The sequence below is a fragment of the Dermacentor silvarum genome, chromosome 2, assembly GCF_013339745.2.
Source record: "Dermacentor silvarum isolate Dsil-2018 chromosome 2, BIME_Dsil_1.4, whole genome shotgun sequence".
Lineage (NCBI taxonomy): Eukaryota > Metazoa > Arthropoda > Arachnida > Ixodida > Ixodidae > Dermacentor > Dermacentor silvarum.
The window spans coordinates 91,932,794-91,955,075 of NC_051155.1; the positions used below are offsets into that span (position 1 = coordinate 91,932,794).

At 46.3% G+C, this 22,282-nt stretch overlaps 1 protein-coding gene across 1 annotated transcript in view; it reads right to left on the reverse strand.

The window, feature by feature from the left end:
* LOC119441619 (uncharacterized) overlaps positions 1-5,531 on the reverse strand; it is a 98,311-nt gene extending 92,780 nt beyond the window's left edge. The window contains exon 1 of the mRNA XM_049661463.1: positions 5,415-5,531. The gene's annotated coding sequence lies outside the window, so the exon portion shown is untranslated. The remainder of the gene's footprint in view (positions 1-5,414) is intronic.
* Positions 5,532-22,282: the final 16,751 nt, after the last annotated feature.

A 22,282-nucleotide genomic window follows, 5' to 3' on the forward strand; every position in this document is an offset into this window, starting at 1 on the left:
GGGCAGATGAAGCAAACAGCCGCCTTCGCCATCGCATTCAGGCTGCTTATTCACATTGTTTCAAAATGAGCGGAAGCCGACGGCAATTCACCGTCGCCTTCAAGAAAAAGGCGATTGAGTACGCGGAAGCCCACGGCAACATGGCGGGTTGCCGTGGGCTTCGTATCGTGCGACCATCGACCCGCGTGTTTTTCAACACCTTATCATCACGGCACGGAGCAGCATTTAAATAAATACTGTCACCATTGTGCTATCGGCTGAGTCGCATTTGTTTAAATGTAAGGGTGTCTTTCGGTACTTTTGCCATTGAAAAAGATGTTTTCCATTTTTAGAATTGGTTAGTTGGGGGCTCGACCTATATTCCGGTTCGACCTATAGTCCGGTTTTTACGGTACTTTAACGCGATAGCGTTTAGGGCCCCGTGTCGCAGAAAATCCGGCGTCGGCAATCGGCGTGTGATCGCGCATGGCGGAGAAAATCATTCAACCACATCGACCGCGCAGGCCCTCCACGTGGTGCAATGTTTTGATGAACAAAAATATAATTTCTCACAGTGAGATCCGTTGGAAAAACGGTAAAGTACGACTTTACCATTCGGCGTCGGATTTTAATTTGAATGTACGAGAAAAGCTAATTCTGCTACGAGGAAACAAGCATTTCTACCGGACCTGCGCGCGTCGGAGCAATAGCAAACAAATAATAAAATGATAAATACAGGCGCTAGAGCCTTCACATTTTAATATGAGACGACTTATATTTCCCCTGAAAAAACGTCTTCCCAGCAATGCATTTAAGTTTAAAAGTGAAGCCGACTTTAAGGGGATAGGTGTAAGCTTGGTCTTTGTAAGCTGGATTTCCCACGTTCTGTGTTGCGGTGAAGCTCACTGAAACAAAAATGTGATGTGAACAGCGCCCGATAAAACTATCGCGTTCCACTCTTAAACGCGAAGCTTAAGCGACCTCCATTTTTTTTTACTTAAGGAAAGCTTTCAAGGTAGTACTTCTTGCTTTAATGATAAAAAGTTTTCTAGTTACTATGTTGACCCTATGGTGGGCCTCCTGGATTTCCGCGTACCTGCATCAGAGACAGAAGTATGTTGTTGATGGAGAACAATCAGATACTGCTGATGTTTTATCAGGAGTACCTTAAAGATCGGTCATCGCGTCTTGATTATTTCTTATGTACATCAATGACCTCAGTACTTAGGTAACCTAATGTATAAGGATGTTGCAGATGATTGTATCTCGTATAGACAAATATGCAGTGATGATGACTGCCGTATTCTTCGAAATGTCCTGGACGCCATATACTCATTACGTTAAAAATGGGATATCAAACTATATATCTTAAAAAACAGCATGTGTGAAGCTTTCCAGGAATTCTTTACCAACTAATTCATGTTATAAAGTGTCTAGTAGAGTATTAAAAACAGCTACTGATCGTAGGTACTTTGTAGTCAATTTTACGCCTTTATTGTCTTGGATAAGACGCGTTGATTATACAGTCTCAAAGGCTCCTATACCATTAGGATTTTCGCGTTGAAACACATGCAACTTTTCGCAGCACTCTGGTGAACTCTTGTACAAATCATACGTACTACCAATATTGTGATATGCGCGCAAACTTTGGGACCCTCCTCTAGCCCTCCATAAAAATAACCTCAGAAAAATTGTAAGCATGGCGTCCTGGTATGTCCTAGGTAAGATAAATATATTGAGAAAGAAAGTGAGAACGTCATATTTCAAGCAAATATGAAACTCTGAACCCCTCGATCATCGAAGTGTTAAGCTACGTGCAAAAATTTTGTATGCTATGTAGGCCTCACCAAACGGAATCCAACGAGCACAATATATTTTTCAACCTTATTATAGTTGTGAACGACAGGATCATCGACATGAAATTCGAGAATTCAAACGTTGGACACCCAGTTTGCTAGCTAATTTTTCCCGCGAACAATAACGCAGTGGAATAAGCAACCTTCAGCCGTGGTGATAGTCACTTCTGAAGAATCGTTTTTTTTTTTTTACTTTCTAAGTGCCTTCCGCGTACCCCTGGGACATGATACTGAGGCACGCGAAATATTTTCAGCTGCTTCACAGTTCTGCCATTTTCTCGTCCTTTTTTCTAATTCTTTTTTACTCATTAAGTGATACCACGCGAGTTTAAGTTTTACTTCGTAAGTTAAAACCGCGAAACTTTCGTCTTTTTAGGCTGCGCTTACGCTGTGCTTTTTTTACGCAAGATACTTTGAACGAGTAATCGCTTTGCGTTGCTCTTCTTAATGGTGCGCTCTGTGTATACGCCTCTAAATGAGCGCGCTCTAAATAGTTATGTAATCCTTATGACATGTTCAGCTGCTTTTATTTCCTATGTATGTAAACCTCCCTACTGTAATTGCCAATAGGCGCTATCGGTAGACGATAAATAAAAAACATAAATAAAAGATGAATAAATAAATAAATATTTTCTTAGCATAAGCATCTCTCCCAAAGTAGTTTAGTAGTGAACTTGCATTGGATAAACGGGAAGAAAGAAGGTTATTACGTATATACTTCTTTATTATTTTTAGCCGCCTAAAGTTATGTCGGACGTGCAAGCTGGCTTGTAGCCAGCGCACCGGGTTAATATGCGTAATGATGTAAGTACAGCACAGGTGGCGAAAGCCCAACGGGGCTGCCATGTTATACGATGTTCCACGTCATTACGTGCATACAAAACAGCCTTGTCCCTCAACTCGATTCCACTGATCTCCACAGCAACGAACGCGGGTGTTGAAAGGCAGTACTCGATACTAGGCCAGAAGAAAGAGCAGAACTTTGCCTTTTTCTTCGTTCCGCGGCACTTGAAGGCCTGCCTCCGATCAATATCATTTTGCGACGCAGTAATCTCAGTAAAAAAAAAATCGAATGCTACAAGTCTCCGCTTGTATACGGCGCATCACGCTCTGTGCTGGGAAGAATCCGTGGACACTGCCAGCTTAACCCGCGAACCGAACTGTTTAAGCAGTGCCCATCTAAGATGCCGGAACAGCTCACTCACTTTCACCTTTCCCTATATATACAGCAAAAGAAGAAAAAAGAGGGGGCGATTTCAAAAGATATTTTGCACCAGTGCGCCAAAAAAAAAGAAAAAAAAAAGAAAATGGGGCAACTTCCCCGAATGTGTGATGTAGCCACAGCGAGTAATACTGTTGGACGGGCTGTTGCTTGATTCTTGATTCGTGTTAGCAGCGCGATAGAGACGGGACATAAAGTGAAGACGCAGACACTCTCAGCGTTTGTTGTGTCTGCGTCTTCACTTTGTGTTTCATTCCTACAGCGCTGGCAATATGAATCAAGAAGCAGCAGCAGCGGCGGTTCGCGCATTATTTTGTTCGGTGAGTCGTATCTGTTAGCGCATAATAGGGCGCAGAAAACATACTAAATTACGCTCGCAATCTCGTTCGGATGACGACGGCTCTTTCCTTGCCCTCTTTAATGACCGGTAATTTCACAAAGCTGTAAGAGTTGCGCATGACTACGAACCATCAGGTACCAAAGCATTAAAGCAAGCAATGCTATCAGAGAGCACGTGATGGCTTTTCTAGAAAAAACCGTGATTATACGCTTCGAACTGAACAACATACTACATAAAAGTACATAGTGGCTAGTTCTATTTAAAGTCGCAAAAAAAAAAAACTCAAGAAGAACTCGCTCTAAACGGTGAGGTTAGTAAATATATTGAAAATTTGATTGCGCCTCAGAAAAAGAGAGGCATCAGTCGAATGAGAACTTTTCGTGCTTTCGCATCTGTAGGCTTCTACAGATGCTGTCACTGTTTGCGAGCACAATTTCCGGAAAATTTACCGTCTGAAAGAACTCACTCAATTTAGCTGGAAAGAAACAACGTAGCAGACAGAACCGATGTGCCTAAATTAGACGGTTAAACTCCTAGCACTTGTCCACTACCGAGGGAGTCGCACTATCATAAACTAATTCTGCCTGCAAAAGGACAAGAATTGTACGCCTATGAGGTCGAAGCGTTCGCTTCACAACTGACGCCATCAAAAACATACATCTATAAAAGCGTACACGAAAAATGGGCAGAGCGGGAACTCGTTCGGCTGCTGTTCTAACGCCGCTCGTACGTTTTGCACGTTCTCAGAAATTTGGGAGCGAATTCACAAAGGGTTTCATTTGAAAGTGTTCTTCGCCATCGATCAGTCTCTTTCGGTAATATGTCCAGCACCAGTAAAGCGTCTCCTCGGCGGCGCGTAAGACTTTTTGGAGCTTACATTCAGTGCTGCTTAATTTGTATTGCGGCTTTGTGGTTCACGTGAAAAACAGTGCAACTTGCTAGACCTCTTCTCATTAGAGATCTGTTCATTACGTAGACTGCAAACTCGATTTACTCAACACGTTTCCACATGCTTTAACAGGGGGTCTCCTTGATGGTTCCCTAAATATGTATAATTGCGGAGTGACGCTAATTACACCTACTAAATATATAGGACATCGGTAGAGGGTGTTGCGATGTTCACTCCGTCTTATGTGTAGAAGCGTCGCCTTTCTAGTGTTGCCACAATCGCAATATTTCGGCTAATCGTAAGAAAGAAGCCAGGATAATTTTCCTCCATGAGTTCACCACCTACAGACAGATTCCTGCATGTTCCTTTCAAATACGGTATAATCAGCGGGATCTGGTCTGGCCAATGTAGTTGAAGCTTTCTTAATGGGTCAAATTCTAGTTTTAACGGCTTTCATAGGTCATAATTCTTTACTCCATTTTTTCAACAATGCCAAACAGGTAATGCAAGAAAGGACTGGTTAGGACTCACAGCCTCAGAAAATTTGCACTAATGGTACTATTGGTTCAGCCAAGGAAAAAAATGGTTAAAATTGCCAGCGCAGTGCACACTGGAGTAGCGCCGAAAGCAGGGTGAGTACACTGAACGTTGTCGCTGTTCACGGTGACACCTAGCATTGCGACGCTATCGTACCGACGCGAAAATTGATGCTTATGTGTTCTCGTGATGCACGTCTTGGACGGGAGTCCTGAGCGCTCAGTTGTTATCGAAACGTAACACGGCTACGAAACGTACGCTGCACTGTCTCTTGCAGTGTGTTCGCGCGCTTACTTTAGGAGCACGGTTGCCAATTTTTTTCAAATGCTCTTGCAGCTTGCTTTGTCGAGTGCGAAATCACGGTCTGCCTATATTCAAAAATAATTCGGGAAAACAGAATGAAGCCGCGGTTGACATGTAGTACCGGACCTCGTATCTTTGTGCTCCTCAGCGCAGAAATCTGTGGGGTCAGTGCCGTCACGCAATTTATCGCGCCACTTAATTCTCGCGCTTCGAGCCAGGCATGTTCTCGATGCGTTGGAGCAGTGCGTATTGAACGCGTTCCGAAAAGCCCACTCTTCATGCACTCACCTTGTCCGTCAGCTCAGAAGTTCCTAGCGTCCGCTAGATGAGGCGGCAAGTGCAGCCATCGAGCGGGCCCGAGGTTCTGACTACGGAGGAGCGCTGCGGAACAACGGCTCCCGAATGCGGGAAAGAGCCAGACGGGAGGAGGTTGGCAGACGGGGAAGAGCGAAGGGCGCGGTGGCGTGGAAACCGCATAAAAAGGCTGTAGTGGAGAGTACGGCAAGCGCCGCCATTTTGTTTCTTCTTTTGTTGTCCACTAACACTGATGCGCTTTGCATTCGATTCAAACTAAGCAAGTTGCGTTTACAGAATACACGCAGTACATGATCATTAAGCTGTATACTTCAATGTACTATGACGGTAATTCTGGTTATTAACTAATGGATGTGTCTTCACGTATAAGGAAAGTGGCAGTCTGAGGCAAGAAATATGCGCCTTAAAAAAAAAAGTTGCAATGACAAGTGCACTATGTCTAAAAGCTTCGGGTGTGGACAATCACCGAAGTTAGGGAATTATAACGCTACTAAAAAATGTCAAAAGAAGCGTTTTTTTTTCTCTGCCAGCTCCTCTGTTTCGACATCGCACCTGTGATATCGATCGGTCCTCTCTTCGGACCGCAACCAACAGGTGGACGCAAACAACAAAATAAGTGTGCTGATTTTGGCGTTTCCACTAGGTGTGATTCGTTATATTCTTGAACTATTTTCGGTCATCTGTTGGGAATACTGAGGCCTCAGTGGCAACTGTTTCCCTTTTGAGTGTTCAGCTCCATATATCCCGGCGTGCACCTCCTTTCAACTCACTGAGGGAGGCAATCACGGCTAGGAGCACAAAGATGGCGACGCCTCTATTCCCACTTGCCAACTCGCTCCGCTGTCCCGTGCGACAACGCCACGGCGCCCTGGCGTATACGGTGACGGCCGATCGATCGCCGCCGGCAGGGCTGGTGGGCGCTGCATGCCGGGAAGGCTCCGCCGCGGGACGACGCGCCGTTGCCGTCGGTGTCTGCGCCACCTGGAGGGTGATGGGCGCGCAAAGGTTAAAAGTCAGTGAAAGGGTGTCGGCCCAGGAAACGGAGAGAAGGGCGGCTCGAGCTCAAAGGCGAAGCCTCCGAGGGGATTAGGCTGAGTGTATACCGGGGATTCTCGGCCACGGACCCCCGTCGCGGCGTCGTCTCTCACTGACCGGCGCTCGCTGGGCCGCCCTCATATGCGAAAGTTGGCAGGATTCGCCGGCGGCTGTATAAACCGTCGTATATCACGCTGATGACGGGGCCGCTGTCGCGATTGCTTGCACGCGCATTAAATCGTTGCTCTAACTTAGCCCATCAGAAATGGGACTCGGGAAATTCTAGGATCTCTGCTGATCGAAAAGCCAACCCTATACATGTCATTAAGCATAGTCGGTAATGCATCCTAGTTTAGGCTGCCTGTCATTTCTCCTTACCGTCACTGCTATACTTGATATTCCTGTTACGGCTGTTCGACCATCTCGTATGTTACATGCATGCACTTCGCATTCCCCGAAATGAGTTCCTGGCATTAGCTGTTTACGTAAGTTTGTAAGGGGCTGTGGACTTCAACCTTATGGCTTCTGTAAATATTAACATGCGTATTACTTAAGTGGCAGCCACCATTCTTATAAAAAAGTAGTCCTAAACGTCTACAAGCGAAAGGAGTGGGAACATTTCCCGTGGGTCGCACTATTGAAAAAAAAAATTGTGACGGCCTCGTTTTTGAAGCAGTTTTCGCATCCCATTCAGTATCGACACTCTACAGAAGGCAGTTTTGTGTGTGTGTGTGTGTGTGTGTGTGTGTGTGTGTGTGTGTGTGTGTGTGTGTGTGTGTGTGTGTGTGTGTGTGTGTGTGTGTGTGTGTGTGCTGTTCTACCTGCGATAGCATAGGCTAACACTTGAATTTACTCCATCTTGCTCTCATTACGGCTTCAAGTGTTAAGTGCCTTTTACACTGAAGCTACAAAGGAGAGTTGCGCAACAATTCCCGTGCGGTGAAGGCCTCAACCATAGCTCAGCAGTAAGCTTTCAAACAAAGGGTATATCAGTCCCAAGCCATGGGCGAGCGTGCACGCTTCACATTTGTGTACAACCTTTTTTTTTCCTGCTCCTTAGCCTTAGAAAGTACTGGTTGAGCGGCGGTTCGTTGTATCACCTCTTATTTTGGTTAACGGAATTTACATTTAAACTAATGTGCAGAGCTTTTCCTTGAAAAGAAGTCAGTTTTCGTTAGCTGACGAAGCGGAAAACGAAGGTAACAACGTGTAAAAAAGGAAACGTCTCAAGTTCCTCGTGTATGTTGTGGTTGTTGTCTTTGTTATAGTCATGGATAACTTTGTTAGAGACGGTTATAAACTGCAAGGGGACATGAAGAGTAAGTTGAAGCTGCTTATGATCACTAAAGCCATCCTAATTAAATTACGTAACCAAATGTTTCAGGGGTGCTAGTAAGAACTAAGTTTAAAATGTTTGTGCCGTGGGTGGCTTGATTAACCATTTGGAATAAATTACAATCTAACGCTAAAGAAATAAATTTAGTGGACGACCGACAGGATGAAGATGGTTTAGTCCTATCAATCAATGTAAAATTGAATCCTTCAAGGCAATAAATATCAGCCTGACAGATGTTAATACTTTTGAAATCCTATTGCTCAGTTCAATGAGAAAACATTGATTCCATTTGGGAGGGCAATAACAGCCTCCAATTTACACTTTTTGTTTACTGGTTAGGCATTCTGCCCATGCGAGAGAGAGAGAGAGAGAAACGGGGTGGGAAATGCAGGGAGGTTAGCCCGAAAAGATTCTGGTTTGCTACCCGTCACTGGGGGAAGGGTAAGAGGAAATGAAAGACCGAAAGAATAGCGAAGAGAAAAGCAAAGTCACGAACAAAAAATAAAACGATTAAAAAATAAAGAAGCGGGCAAGTTTTCACTCGGTCATGCAAAGCTTAGGCACAGCGAAAGTGTCAATCCTCAAGTCTTAGTGCCTGCTACTGCTAGGTATTAGGTTTGTTGCCGCTAGGTCTTAACTTGGTTGAACTTAACTACGCATGTAGGAAAGGTATTGGCAAGCCATCTTTTTAGGAGGTACCTTCCCTTTCGCGACATCTCGCGTGACTAGCGCTCGACGCGTTGGCACCTACGAGCGACCGCGTTCCTGGCATAGCAAAAACGCAGGCAGGCTGGCAGTAGCCGTATCTGTGTCGGGCGAAGCGAGTGCCCCCTTTCGCCGGCAGTTACTAGGGAACGCGAGGTGATGGCATCGCTACCGCTTCGGCGCATGCGCGGCGAGGCAACGCGGGCGACGTCGGCAGCAGCTGTGTGCGTTGCCTCGTTGGTGCTGCTACAATTTCTTTCTCCCTCTATTTCGCTCTCATTTTCTCTTTCTCTCTCCCGAACATTGCGCGCGCCGCGCGCACGCTCTCCTTCCCTCTCCTTAACGTCCCATGTCAAGGCAACATGTGCACGGCACGCCGAGGAGGCGAGGCACACGCCACTCCGCGAGGTGGTTGCTAGGCAACACACTGACGCTTTGGTTTTGCGACAGCAGGCGCCACTTCTTACGGTTAGCTAGAAGAGCTTCGCTGTTAATAAAAATAGAGGAGGCTGGAAACATCCGTCGGAACTGTAGTCTGTCAGATAGTCCACGACACATCATGCAATTTACGAATTGTAGCCGGTGAGTTTGCAACACGCATCCACTTGAAATCCATTTCCAGGATTACACCAGTTTAGAGATATTATTTCCCAAAGTGTGGAGCGAAATACATGGGCGTTACAGTTACTTTTGTGCTTCAATGTACAAAATAGCATTTTGGTAAAAAAGTAAGTTGAACAACCAGCAGTGCATTTTTACGGCAAGTTTGGTGGCGCATATCTCCAAACGGGTGTCATTCTGGAAATTCATTCCAAGTGCATACGCCTGACTAGCTCACTGGCTACAATTCATAAATTGCAATATGTGTCGTAAAATACTTAAATAAGAAGTTAATTACTGCATTTTGTTAATAAGTTGAATATGTGTTTCGATTTGTTGTGCTACTAATGTCCGTCTCTTCAAATAACCCAGCTCAACGTTAAGAACTATGCTACCTGCCACAGGCGATTTCTAAAAATTTCGTAAAACTTAAAAATGAACACCCCGTATATTACAGCAGCACCGCAGCCTGTGGCTGAACCTTACTGTCGCTGCCAAGGATTCGCCCTTCGGGCGGAACTGGTAAATCTTTGCCGCCATTAACTTTTGGAATTACCGACACCAGTAACTCTGCCTGCTCCCTTGATACACCAACTAAACACCCACCTACTGCTTTTCTTGGTCCAGAAGTTTGACTTCGTTTCGCTACTTAGCACCAGCCACCATTTATGAGGAGGAAAGTGAGTTAAGCCTACATAAATACTCCTAAGGAATAGTTCCTACTTTGCCGAAGACGCGTCCCTCTCGGAACATTGGCTCCAGGTGGATTCCTTGTTTGATTACCGTTGATCAGGGGGGAGGGGATTCTGTAAGAGCTCACCTAATGGACTGTCTATTTCGGCCGTCACGTATTGGCTTCAGCTATCACCTCCCGCCCCCGTTCCCACCATATCCCCCCCCCCCCCCCCGTTCACGCCAAGAAGACTATGCCGGAAGCTTTCCATGCTTTACTCCAGCGTTAACCAGAATTTTTCCTGCGCCTGATTTCAAGTTCACGAAGGAACATATGACACATAGCATTTTGGAATGATTCCTACCTTCCTGCGAACTTCTGTTGTGTTTGGATTTCTACTGAATAGATGCAACCCAAACTATTCCCGTACAGAAAAGCGAGTTCACATGTACTAAGGGTGGGGGGGGGGGGGGGGGCTGCTAGAAGCCTACTAAATTTACAAATATTGATTCCTTGTTAGCCTACTTAATTCATAGGAATTCAATCCATTTTTCATTGCATGCGCAGTGCACAACCTCCACACTAGCCGATCGTCAGACACGTCAGCCACCAGGAAACGCCCAAGCAGACACTCGTTCAACTTTTTCTTCTGTATTCATTCATTTGTACGAAACAGCATGTGATCTACTTTCCGTGATAAAGGAGAACGTGGTAATCTGAGAATATTACATTGTCGCACAGACTACCATTTGTACAAGCTTGTGCCCCCTTTCATGCATTTAAAAATTGTCCCAGACACGAGCAAATTGGTCTGTGGGAAAGCCAGTGCTCCTGCCAAGACTCATTTGTCACGCCTAATCAGTTCTTCGAAAACCCGAAAGGTGCATAAAGTGTCACAGTGTCGATAAATTAAACCGATATGGTTTGCTTAGAAAGAAAGCTTCGCAGTTGAGGGAAAATTCCTGAACTGGAAAGATTTCCAGGTCGAATTTTAACGCGAGAGCGTTAAGGACCCCGTGTCGCAGAAAATCCGGTGTCCGCCTCCGGCGTCAGTGTCCCGTGAGCGAAAATTTCCGTATATCTTTAGCTATATGTATATGCCACGCCTTGCTATATGAAATGCAGTATATGCGGGTTATATTGCCACACCATTTTTTCACGAACGTTGCTCATACCTTGTTTGACGTTCTTGACAATGTTATTCCTCGGAATTTTGACAATGAGGGCCCACAAACAAATCGCATGAAACAAAACACCGACAGCGCATGCCCTTTATGTTGAATCCTCTCAGATTGAAATATTAGAAGAGCGACACAGTAACAGAAACGTGAAAACGTTGTATTTTTTGTTGCTTTTTTGACGTGGCTGTGCACTATCTCCCGGATTGGCCCACGCAACAGGCCGCGTTTATACCAGGAAGCTCACCTTCGTGCATAGCGTTCGCCGCCAGCGTTTCCCGGTAAAGATTACGGTTACTTAAGCTGCAGTTTCCGGAAAGCGTGATAAACCGTCAGGGATCTTTGAATGCTATCGCGTTCTACTCTTAATGGCGAAGATTAAATGTCCTCTAAGTTTTTCCTCAGCATCGAAGCTTTCTTTCAGAGAAATCAATATGGATTTTCATTGTAGCTTCGTGGCATAGATTGGGGTGGATTACAATTTTTTTCACGCATTTTTTTACGTCTGCAAAACAGTATTTTCGCGTACACAGGAGGTTTGCTGCATCTGAATATGAAAGGTTTGCGAGAGCAAACACTTCTTAGAAACAGAGCTTGTCAAGGGCGATCCTTATATGCAATGTCCATCCCACGCACAATTTCTCTTGTGCGTGCGTGCTTCCGCGCAAGCCGCTCCTTCTTAGCTTCGTTCTGTGTCCCGTTACGTATAATAAAAGAAATTGTTAGCCCTTCAACCGGGGTGGAGATGGAAGACGAGCAAAGCTGTACTATGGTGGAAATTATGTATTTCCAATTATGACTCTTAAGATGTGATGGTGTAATTGGGTATTTGAAGTATTAAAGAATGAGAAATATATATGTTCCGCTGTTTTAATTTATTCAGTCACCACAAGGACCATGGCCTTATGATCGCTACGGTACACCGCCATAGGGTGTACGGCAAAGGTTGGCACGCTCTTCAAAGGTTGGTACGCCGCGCGCGTTCAGTGCGAACTCGGGCAAAACATCGCCGCCGTCGACAACAGTTCTGCGCGCTGCTGACGTGCGCTGTCAAAACGTTGGCGTGAGCAAGCGCGCCAGCAGCAGCGAGCGAAGGTTCATGCGTTCTATCGCTTCAACGGAAACTTAGCGGCGTGAGCACAGCGCATACAAAGGTAGGAGCCGTGTTGCAGATTGCTTTCAAGATACGTGCGCGCGACCACCCGTCGCCGCACAAAGTTCAAGTACGCACTTAATAGCTCGCAGCGCGAAAGCCTCATTCCCTCCCTCCCACGCTAACTTCCCACTTTCCTCCTTTCGCGTGGGTGATTGAGTCGCCAGTGCCCCTTGCGCCAACTCGCAAGATTCGCATTTGGTGCCACAGCTAAACGTCACCTCCCCTCCCTCCCCCCCGTTCGCCCACGGCCTTTCGCTCGACGGAAGAAGTCGCGTTTGCTCTCCGCCGTGCTTTCACTCCCCGTGAAAGCGCGCGTCCCTCACGCGCTTTCACTCGCACATACAGCTTATCCCAAATGCGAGTTTTAGGGGCGAAGCACCTTAGGGCCGAGCCTTGTCCCTCCCTCGTCACCCGTCGTCCGTAGCTCTGGTTTGCATGGAGTCCGCTAGACGTGCTGCGGTGTACAAAGGCGTTCGTTCCCGACGCGCGCTCTCTTTCTCTCTCGTTCCCGACGCACGCTCCCTTTCTCTCTCGTCCGTAGCTCTGGTTTGCATGTAGTCCGCTAGGGGCGCTGCAGTGCACAAGGGCGTTCGTTCCCGACGCGCACTCTTTTTCTCTCTTCAGCCATGGATGATAACGGTCGCTTCTGATAACGGCGCGCCCACTATGGATGAAAAGGCGAGAGTGGCGGCTCAACTGCAAGCGGAGTCGAGAGCTCGCAAAGCTGCTGCAGCACGGTGACGCAGACAACAAGCGGACCCGGAGTCTAGGGCACGGGAAGCTGCAGCAAAACGGCAACGCCGGCAAGCGGACCCGAAGCTGAGGGCTCGCGAAGCTGCAGCAGCACAGCAACGCCGGCATGCGGACCCGGACCTGAGGGCTCGCAAAGCTGCAGCAGTACGGCAACGCCGGCAAGCAGACCCGGAGCTGAGGGTTCGCGAAGCTCGCGCTTGAACCGAGCATCGGCGCCACCAAGCTCAGGTAGAGAACGCTTCCGGCGTTTTGCCGCCGCTTCCGACGCTCTCGCATGTACGGGGGGGATTCACGGTTACCAGAATGCTCCCCCGGTGCTTCGACCACTCATCATCATTCACTTCGTTGATATGCGGTGATTTTTTTTTTCGACACGGGGACACCACTATCGGAGACTGAGCCCTTAACAGATTCGCTATAAAAAATGTGGGACAGCCTTTTGTTCACTCGCTTGTTCAATCGTGCAACAGAAACCTTTATGGAAATACCACTTCGCCGCTGTTTCCACGCTACAGCTCGATATAGGGGTAGTTAAGTAGGCAAACGGGGCTTGATATGATCCAGGACGCAATAGACGCAGCGGTGCCGTAGCGGTATATGGTATGGAATATTTAATAACGTAGCGAAAGGCAACTCAAATTGCCCGATCAGCGCCACATGTCCCAAGTTTTCTTTGACTTTCCTCGGCTATTATTTCTGGTAGGGAAAGTGCCTCAGCTCCGGCACTTTTTATATGCCCAACTAAGCTTGAACCGCAAAAGAACAGCAACTCCAGCATATGGCTCTGTTCAATTGAGAAGCTCAATTTACAAATAATGAATGACCGATTCGTAGAAATTTCACATCCTCGCATATAACCCTAAATTTAAAAACCTTGTAGCTCTTTCTATTGCTGTAGTTTTCCTTTGCTATTAGTGTTCCGCACTTCCGCCTCCGGTTATGTCACATGGTTGCACTGGTGAAAAATAAGCTTCTATCTAGAATTGTCTCCAGAAAAAGAAATGTTTTATGTTTAATCTAATAACCGAATTTTATGATTCCTCCACGTTCAGAATACCGCCACCAAAACGTTTCTAACGCGAGGTCTGGAGCGCAGAGAGAAAGTAAATTACGCTTTTACGGTAGTTACTTGACCGTGCAACCAACTGACACATACCAGGTGCTTTTTTTTTGCTGTGCCAAACTTAAAAATGACCTATGACAGCGCAATTCTAACCACGGAGAAAAATTGCTCGTTGAGGTGGCCATTACTTCTATAAAAAATTAGAACGCCTAATTAAATAATTACCACATGTACAATCATTACCTTCGTAATTATTTACGTAACAGCACATATTTGAATTTACAAGTTATAGTCGATGAGTTCGCAAGGTGCATCCACTTGGAACGAATTCTCAGAAATACACCAGTTTAAAAATATTATTTTTAAAGGGCCCAACAAAATGCATTGACGTTGCAATTAATTTTGTGGTTCAAAGCATAAAAAATTGTTTTCTTAAAAAGTAAGTGTAACAATGCTTTTTATCGAAAATTTGACAGTGCATATCTCGAAACCGGAGGTATTTTCAGAATTCATTGTAATTCGATGTGCCTTGCAAACTCACTAGCTAGAATTCGTAGATTGAAATTAGTGCAGTACAGTGAATATTTTGAATTCGATTAGTGTCATTGTGTTGATTAGTTAATTAGGCATTGTGATTTTTCGTAGAAGTAGTGGCCGCCTCATTGAGTAATGTAGCTCATAGGTTAGAATTGTGCTATGTTCCATAGCTATTTTTAAATGCGGTGTGGCTAAAGAACACCCTATTTAAGATAATGACATCTAGCTCTTTTCGTTCCTTTCCAAAGGATGCCGATATACATGTTGAACTTAAGGTAAGGCCGATTTAAATTTACGAAGAAGCCTCTCGCGGAGGATAGTAGAAGGTCTCATAGCATTTTACTGCACACTATCTTAAACGGATTGAATTGCTTTTTTTTCTAAAACATGTTTACGATGCTTTTACTTGGTCAAAGGCTTGTATATGAGGGCTAAGGGGCCCAGAAACAGGTTTTACAAAAACGAGAAGGCGGCGTTTTGGTACACGAAGTACTTTATGCCTACCTGATGTCATGGTATTATGTCGAACAGAAAATATTACAAGGTACATATTGTCTGGTGTGATTTGTAAACAAATGAGCAATGCAGAAATAGACAGTCATACAGCAAATAAAATATGGCACACTACAAATGTTTAAGAAAATATTTTTACCGTAACAAGAATCCAAGTGGGACATAACGTTTTATGCTATGTTTGCTGCAATGTTTTCGGCTCTTCGACGTTACATTAGGTGCAACATCGAACGTGCATTAGGTTATGCACTTTGGTAGAGAACAGTAGCAATCGGCAGCAGAAAAATTGATTGAGGTTTAACTTTTGTAAACCTTGTTATGACGAGCTAGAGGCCTGTTTGGCTTGGTTTTGCAAAGGCTATGCACACAGTGTTTATTAAATGCACGCTTCCGCGCTTGGTGAGCTTCTCTATAACGTGCTAATCTGGCCACCCTTTGCTCCGGTGTTTCAGCAGGCAACTTTGCCTTTGCTTAAGTATCGCATCATGCCGTCTATCAATATCTACTGGATGATTGCATTCAGCCTGTCGCTTGCGCTGAAGTGCACGCACATTCGGCGCGCCATGGAAGCTGCCGGCGCGCTGGCGAAGCAGCCGTTAAACCCTGACCTAGTCACTGTGGTACCGCAGCGGCGAGGCTCCAAGCGAGGGCAGCTGCGACGCCTCTCCGCAGCGGATTATGTGGCGTGACGTCATACCTGCCACACTTATGCTCCGGCGGCTCAAGGTCGTTGCGACGCGATGAGTGACCCTGGGAGACATGGCGTAGTAGAGCTTTTTCTCTAAAAAGAGACTGCGCCAGCCTTTAAACTCGTACTCGCAATTTTATGATCTCATCAATCACACATACACGCATAGTTGCAGCGTCACGTTTACGCATTAGTGCAGGTATAACACCCATTTGTGTTTGTTTCCCTTTTTGTAATAGATCATTCTTCGGTTTGCAGCGCGAACTTTTGTTTACATAGGCGACATTGTTTTGTTGGCTCTAAGTGAAAACCTCTGTCATCAATGTCATCACGCGTCACGTTTATGTGTCGTTTAGATAGGCCATGGTAACTAAACAATTAAATTTTTAAAAGCAGCACCTGCGTTCACCGAGAGTTTTCGTATGCACAAAGCTCTTCAACGAAGTATCGTTTCAATGGGCTGCAATAAAGAAGCTGCTATGTAGATAAGAACAGCGGCTACATTCGTGGAATTCGCGTAGCTAGGCAGAAATAATCAAGCTCGTCTGTTTGTAGGAATAGCGCGTTCATTTATGGAAAGTTCGCCGACGCATAAAACTCTCTTATCTATACCGGCACGCACAACGTTTTGTGCTTTTAGATAGGTGGCAGTAAACAAGCAGTTAGGCTGGCAAAAATAGTCCGTTCGATCTTGGAGAACGTTGCGATTCATGATCGAGATGCGCGTATCTAAAAATAAAGAATAACAGCGAAGTAATTAGGCAGATAATAAGTTTGTTCCGTAACGATGAACAATAAGGGTGGTTTGCGTTCGCGATATATTGTGGCGAACAATTTGATTCTGAACGACAGGGTCCTCTCGGCGGTCTTCTCGGGCAGCTCGTTTGGCAGCAGCGGCTGAGGAAGCATTTCCACCTAGTTGCGTTACTCATTGGACAAACATAGCGTGAACACGGGAACGCGGGGAGCGCGCGCAGCGCATTCTCCAGCGACGGCAGCGCAGGCGAAGTAGCGCACGCGCAGTGGGTCTGAAAGCCATGCCAGCGCTTTGTTTTAAGAGCGCTCGCCACATGCCTGGTCGCGCCTTTACATTTGCTAGTAGGTACAGCGGAGATTTCCGCTTAACACGTGTTGTCATGGCAATCGTGGAGCTCCTAGGTGCCTAGGGACATAATCGCTTAGGGTCTTTTGAGGCACTGGTCTCCGCTGAGCGTGGCCTCTTGTCTCCGGGACCGGGCGCAGCGACCTTGCCGAGCGCAGCTCCTACGTGCGTAGGGAGCGAATGGTTTAGGGCGCGTTGAATGTCTGGCGGTGTCTGGCTCACGCCGGCCGTGCTTTATTAATGTAACGTTTGTTCCAGTGGCGAAATCCTTGCAGTCGTGGTGGTGTGGCATGACGGCTTTTGACCAAAATGAACTGTGGTGGTGTAAACAAGCGGATACTGCTCGCGTCGGCGCCCGGTGCCGGGCGCCGACGCGAAGCGGCGGTCATTTAAGAAATAGTCATTTAAGAAATTTAAGAAATACTGCTCCATTCAGGTGGACTGCTCCCTCCCTGATAGTCAGATTATATTTGGATCATCAAAACAGTGATGCGTTTATTTAGGAATTTCATCGTTTCTCTCTCGCACCCGCTTGTCCTCGCGCCTGAGAGAGAGAAACGATGGTATTCGTAAGTAAACGCATCACTGTTTCGATGATGCAAATATAATCTCACTATCAGGGAGGGAGCAGTCTACCTGACTGGAGCAGTATTTTTTATTTGGGGTGTTGCTACGCTGCGCTCCGCAACACCCCAACAACCGCCGCTTAGCGTCGGCGCCTGGCATCGCGGCTTCCGCCGCGGCACCGGGGCTCAAACGCGAGCAGTATCCGCTTGTTTACACCACCAGAGTTCAGCGAAATCAAAAGCCGTCATGCCACACCACCACTACTGCAAGGATTTCCGCCACTACAGCAAACGCTACAATAATAAAAACACCACATATCCACGGGGTGAATGATGATGAGTGGGCGAAGCTCCGGAGGGAATCATCGGTAAACCGTGAATCTTCCGTGTAATTCGCCCAGTCTCGCCGCACTAAATCGAACGATTGACTTCCACCAATGACACGCGCCATATGTGACGTCATTCCTATTTTATAACAGCGCCCTTGATTATAATTGCACCATCTCCCGCTTAAGGGGACGCTAGCACAAACGCGTTAGAAACGTGCAGTACTCTCTAGTAAGGGGGAGAGGCCACAGCGTCTTACGCAGCCGTTTACACATGCCGGAACGTGCACCGCGTTTGCCGACGCCATCACATGACTGCTGAGAGAGTATAACCCCCGTATTCATAAACGCTCCTCGACTTGAACTTGACTTGCCACCGCCTTCAACGCGTTTCGAACGCGCTGCCCAAGGCGGTGGCAAGTCAAGTTCAAGTCGAGGAGCGCTTATGAATACGGGGGTAAGGCGGAGAGGCCACAGCGTCTTACACCAGCTTCTTACACGGGCCGTAACGCGCTAGCACAAACGCGTTAGAAACGCGCCAGTCTTTCGTTAAAGTTGGGTATTTATTGTCATCGTGGTGCGTGTGTCCATGTGCGCTTCGTGGCGTAGTGGTTAGCGCCGCGCGTTCGGAAGCGAGGGGTCCCTGGTTCGATTCCGCGCTACGGACACAACTTTCGGAATTTTTGTTTTCATAATACGTTTAGTTTATACCGACATCTGGTACTAGCGTTAAGACTGGTTACACACTACGACGGGGACGAATGGGTGCCGCTATAAGGAGCTTCGCCCCTAAAAGCGCGGCCGGCGTGGCCCAGACACCGCCTGACATTCAACGCGCCCTAAACGATTCGCTCCCTACGCACGTAGGAGCTGCGCTCAGCAAGGTCGCTGCGCCCGGCCCCGGAGATAAGAGACCCACACTCAGTTACTAGCAGCCGCCGCGCGGCCCTGCAGACTAGTGCCTCAAACGTCCCTAAGCGATTGTGCCTCCCCTCACCCCTCCCCTGTTGTGGGTATGTCCCATACAATGAGAATCATAGACTTCATCAATACGTACCTATTATCTCAAATAGCTCGTTCAGGGCAGGCTATGGTATGCTATTTGTATGCCTTCTGTGATGGCGCACATGTAGCGCCCACTTCTTTACCAATCTATCGTTGTATGTGCCATGGTTTGTAAATCATCATCATAATCAACACTATGACATGCTTCTTCGGTCCTCCGTTGTCGCTTTGTGTCATAGTATGGAAATCACAATCAACTTGCTCAATCAACTTGCTCAATCATCTCAAAAAGCTGGTTGGCACTGACATGATATGTACCGTTCGCATCATGGACAACGCCCGTCGGGGCGTTGGGAAGTCATCGTCATAATGAACACGTGGCCACATTTTGAAATACCTAGTGGTGTTGGCACGATAAAAGTAAACCATCTACGCTCTACATCTACATCTAGAAGTGTACGTGCGATTCTGGCCTAATGGTTCACACTAGCTGCATGCAAAAGGTAGCGTGTAGATTGAAATTGCTTAAAGCACCCAAGTCATTCACCAAACCCACCGAGTCAGGTGGTTCCTGATTTTCATGAACACTTCTGTCGTGTAAAGCCCGTTTCACATAGTGCGATTTTGTCTGCGAATTCGCAGCTGCGTAAAATAGGCCGCCGGACCCTTCGTGCGTGCGTTTTTTTTTTTTCGATGTTCGGCGTGCTGAACTTCTCTGCGAAAAACTCAGATGCGGTGGTAGCCACTGTAGCGATGGAAACAGACGACCAATAGGAGGAGGCTCGCTCATACGTCTTCGCCAGTCAGAATGCTTAACGAGTATGTGAAAAACGCAGCTGCCGTAGATCCGTGTGAAACGGGATTGCGAATTTTGCATCTGCGGAAATCGTAGCTGCGAAAAACGCACTGCAAAATCGCACCATGTGAAACGGGCCTAATGCAGATGGTCAATGCGATTTTTTCCTTGTCGACCTTATATGGCATGGCCAAACCAAACAACTTTAAATCATTTTGCCATATCTAAGACACCTCCCTAAGTTGTCTTGAATAAATATGAAATGAAATATGTAAATCTGCGCTTCGAACACTCATTCTTGTTTCCTACAGCCTGTGCAGACTTAGAAGCATTATCATATCATGTGGCCTACCTCCTTCATTATGAACTGGTAAAAAGTGGCTAACGTAGGGTAGGACTGGTAGCTTCTGTCTGATCATTCCATGTAGTATATCCTAATGATACCTGCGGTCTATAAGAACATGTTCCACAGTCTAAGGTTTCTCGCACAGCAAACAGTTGACTTCACATGATAAAATAAATGCTTCTTAGACTTATTGCATTATGAAATTGCATTGTGCTTTACTGGCCATGAAAAAAGAAAAACTAATGTGGGCTAATGGCTGGAGTATCCGACTGTGGCAATGTGGGGCCGAGGTTCGAGTCCCGCTACAGGATGCGCTTCTTTTTTTTTAAATGTGAGGAGGAATCTTCACGGTGAGAGCCCGACCAGCGACCTAGGCGAAACTACGAGACGGTAGTCAAAGAAAGCTTCGCTTCAAAATTGAAACTACGAAGTTAAACCGAATTGCTTTATTGCTGTTACCAAAACTGCACGCGACGTAACGCTAAAACTATCAGTTTGAAATACCACAGTATGACTTCCAAAGAACCAAATGCATATATGAACCTGTGCATTAGTGTCGCCTTGGGGCTTGATACACGGTCGTTTTTGTACCACGGACTAAGGCAGAAAACATGAAAAATGTGAAGCCGGATTCTTGCCTGCTCTTTTGACCTAGATCCCGAAATGGTGTCGCTTGATGCAAAAAAAAAGAAGACAAAGAAAATCAGAGGAAGACTCAAGATAGATAAACATTACATGGGTGTGTTTCTAAAGGGGTAAATCGTTCGTTAACTTTGATGAACTCCCTTGCTACAGAGCGATCATCAAGAGGCGCGAAATGACCTAGTTCTCGCGGTCCCATAGGGGAGTAATCAGCCTAAATTCTTCCTGAGTTTTGTGTTTCACGCCACTCTCGTCAGGTCACTGGATGTTTGACATCGCCATTTTCGGACCTCTTCAGTCTAATGGAGCCGTGCTGCGAATGAATGCCTTAAAGTAAAATTATGTTGCTTTTGCCGCTTTCATTCCTGCTTGCAGGGCAAAGTTTTCGTGTGCTTTCTTCTTCTACTCCGTTGAACTGCGCTGCAAATACTCGTAGTAAAAAATGACTATGAAATGACCCTAAGGTTTATGAAATCATCTTTTAAGCATACCTGCAGTGAAGGGAGCTCATGGTTTTAATTAAAGTAGATTCATTCGTTTGTGCATTTTGCCGTACGGACGTTTCTGAAGGAGCAACGGAGAGATAACTGCTATTATCCAGGCAACTCCCGTGTGGTTGTAATGGAACCAGCCAAGGCTGTGAGTTACAAAAATGCGACACGGCCCGTTGCCTTTTCCTGCACTTTTCTTGACCCACCACTCCGCACAAACCAATCTGGAAATGTCTTTAGCATATTCGTTAAGCAAACCGATTTATTTGATCGGCGTATCAGAAGGGCAACGATACACTTAAGTATACATTCTTTATAGAAAATGCTTGTTCCCACGAACAGCACTGTTCAGGGACGCGATCACAAATCGTGTGAGCCCTAATTGTAGTTCTGTGAAATGAACTACATTGCTTCTCAGAGAATTTTCACATAGTACATTCGATACACACGCTGCACCAACATGCCGCACAGTTGGTATAAGAACATTGCACACCTGTTATTCATTTGGGTGAACATGCTCTTTCGATCGGTGTGCGCATGTGGCCACTTAGAAGGTGAAGCTGAAAAGGGCTCTCAAGGAGAGGTGTTCATTTGTCGCACAATCGCATTTGTGCCGTGAGACTCGGTGCGTGTAAGCGCAAGCCTTTCATTCTCTTGGCCGCCGTGGGCCCTTTTTCCATCTTCTATGGAGGTCGTTCGTGGTATCCTTTCAGCGCTATGGTAACTCGTCAACCAATCCCTCTGCTAGAAGGCGCTTACTGTTCGTTTCAACACACAAAGCTCTCTCTGCGTACGTCTGTATGTGCATGTGGGTGTCTCTGTGTGCGTGTATGTGTGTGTATGCGTGTTTGTACATTTGTGTGTCGGCGCCAATATGTGTCAGTGTCTGTGGGTGCGTGTGTCTCTGCGTGTATGTGTGTCTGTCTGCCAGTGTGTATGTGTTTGTGTGTGAGCATAAGTGCATAATACATTTTCGCAGCATCACTTGGCTCACTCTGCTCATCATTGCGACGGCCGTTCGCGTTTTGTGTTGTGCGTGATTTCGCCAATAAAGAAGAATTTTATTGAAGTCAAAATTTATAACGCGACCATCTGAGCCCAGGCCGACCACGCTAGAAATCAGCCGATTAAAAATTCTCAGCATAATAGATAATAGTGTGTCAGCTCTGTGTACGCAACAATTGCGGAGTGGCAATTCAGGAATCATTGCACATTCTCAAACACCTGAAATGGAATGGGAATGGAATGATGGCACCAGCCTTGTAAGTGGACTGGGAATGGAATGGAAGCCCGAGATCACGGAATAGAGTTGGAATGGAATGGGCATGTG